The following is a 2,907-nucleotide window of genomic DNA, read 5'->3' as shown; positions in this document are numbered from 1 at the left end:
CAGTAAAAAATATATAGGTACTTAAGTGAGAAAAAAAAGAAATTCAAATATCAAATTGAAGAGTGAAACTAAACTCAAGTACATAAGTGGAACAAAAAATCTCTAAATATCAAATTCAACGTTGAAGCCAAACATAGGTACCAATTAGTATATTAACCCATGTTTTTAAGATTAAAGTAGCATTGTGGCTGAAGCACACTTTGTCCAAACAAACATAGTTTCTAATGATAGGCTTTTGACGACATAATTTCATGATTTGACCATGAAAATTAAGCAATCAATTAGAAATGATTTGTTTCCATAAAAATAAAGGTTAAATCCTTATTTAGCTCTTATAGTTGTCCCTATTTGCCATTTGGTACTAATTTTTTTTATTCGATTTAATACTTCAACTTACAAAAGTTAGTCATATTAGTCTAACCTTCAAATCCATTTAAAAAAAGCTAGCACGGTTCATCGAGAGCACAAGCTTTAGTCACTGATTAAAACAAATTTAAAAATATACAAATATTTTAAAAATCAGAAAAAATATTTTTTTGAAAAAGTATAAAAAAACTCCAACAAAATAAAAAAATTTCACAATTTTTAAAAACAGAAACTTTTCCAAAATTATAAAAATTTTATGAAATTTATGATAAATTAATTTTATAACTCTATTGGCACTCAAGGCTCGTATTAACCAGATCACATGGTCTTTCACGCGTCATCTTTTATTACTTTAACATTAATTTACATTTATACAATTCACCTTTAACATTCAATATCAAATGTCAATAAGCAAAGTACATGTTTCATAATCCTTATTAACCAGATACAAACTTAAGATAGATACATGGATACATGGATCATCCGACCGTCACACCAATATATCTGGCACTCAGTGCCTCATTGGCACATTCGAAGTATAATTTGCGCTCTGCACCTCATCAGTATAAACCAAAGTAAAATCTCGTACACTAATCTTATGACATGCCAATTATACCCGACTTTATCCGAGATCGTTAATAAGATATTCAATGTTTCAAACATAACGGTTCATATATCATGAATTGATACATAACAAATTCACATCATGCTCAAATCAATTTCATACTATTTCATATCATCATATGCACTATTATCAATGGCGAAACTAGGGGATAGCAGGGGCCCTTAAAATGGGAAAATTTCTATTTATGCCCTTTAAATTTTTTAAAATTTTAAATTAGTAAGGCAAAATTGCAATTTGGCCACCTTAATAATATAAAATTTTAATTTAATCCTTTAAAAATTATAAAGATATAGACTATTAAAATGGTGAAATTTCATTTTGCTATTATAAGAATTACAATTTAATTTCGACCTCCCTAAACAAATCTTCTGATTTCGACCCTGACTATTATCACATTTTTTTTAAAAGCACCTACTATTTCATACTTACATATTCATGAGACAAGTAAGATCATTACCTTAAGCAATCTAATTGCAACAACAAAATATATATAATTTGAATTCAATCATGAAAGCACAAACTAGAATAGGCTATTTGTCTACGACCTTCGCATTTCTTTTATCTCAAGATGGCTTGGGTCGTCTTTAGCAACGTACGATAAATTCTATAATAGAAAGTTTCACACAAACACATGAAAGCACAACAATTTAACATAATTTATATTTTATTCATTTTAGTCATTATATCCGAAAATGGTCATATTTTTCAATATTTAGTATTGAATTAAAATCCGATTTCACATTCTTTCATTAGGAACTCAAAACTTTTGATCTATAAGATAATTTCCTAACAGAATTTAATTTATTCAATTTTGTCACTAATGTCATAAATCAACTATAAAATTAAAATCAATCCCTAACTTATTATTTGAATCAATTTTGGCTAAGGTTTGAGCAAATATTTTCCTTTCTTTCAATAGCTAGGGACGACACAAGAAGGAAGAATGATGATGATATTCTCTCTTCCACTAACATTTGCTATTTATACATTGATTAGTGATGTAATTTAAACTTAATTAACTTAAGTTTTAACTTTTAAACATGCTTAGTTTAATAAATAATCTTCCTTAATTAAAATGGGTGAATGAACATCATATTCCACTATCCATGTTACACAAATGGTTAAATAACTATTAAGTCCTTTGGTTAATTGCTAATTAAGTCCTCATGTATTTTCTAATTTAAAACTCAATAATGATTGCACTTTTACAATTTAGTCTCTATATTACAATTAATGATTTTCTTGATTTAATTACTTAACCGTCCATTAATATTTTTCATATTAAATATGTAAATCTTTCTATTTAAAATTTCACGAACTTGTTTTACAGATTCGAGTTCCGCATTTTCCTAAATTTTACAGATTTGAATTTTTTACTTTAAAAAAAATGAGAATTATCTAAATTTGTCCTAAATTCTTTACATTTTTAAAAATATTCTCTATGTTTTTTTAGTTTTTTTTCATAATTGACTAAAGTTTGTGCCACGTGGCACTTTCCCAACAAGCCACGCTAATTTTTTTGAGACGGATTTGGAGGTTGGACTAATGTAACTAATATTGTGCAACTTTAGGTATTAAATTGAACTAAAAATTTCTTTAAATACCAAAGTAATAATTAAAGACAAGCATGGGGACTAAAAAAGACTTTAACCCCAAAAATAGTAAGGACTTGTTTTTGTTGATCATATGGACTTCTCTCAATCAATATCCCAATTTCATGAAAATGTTCCAATGACAATTGTTGATCGATAGCAAAATGAAATGATGCTAAAGAAAGGGTGCAGAAATCAACTTAAATATCACTTCAATTTTATAAGTTGTAAAATGTTTAACAATTTTTATGTAATTCAATTGTAAATTCCTAAAATGCTTTTCAATTAGGAAAAAAATTTAACAAAATAATATTTCAGGTAAAA

This window comes from Gossypium raimondii, chromosome 2 (assembly GCF_025698545.1).
Source record: "Gossypium raimondii isolate GPD5lz chromosome 2, ASM2569854v1, whole genome shotgun sequence".
NCBI classification, from domain to species: domain Eukaryota; kingdom Viridiplantae; phylum Streptophyta; class Magnoliopsida; order Malvales; family Malvaceae; genus Gossypium; species Gossypium raimondii.
This window is presented reverse-complemented; position numbering follows the sequence as displayed.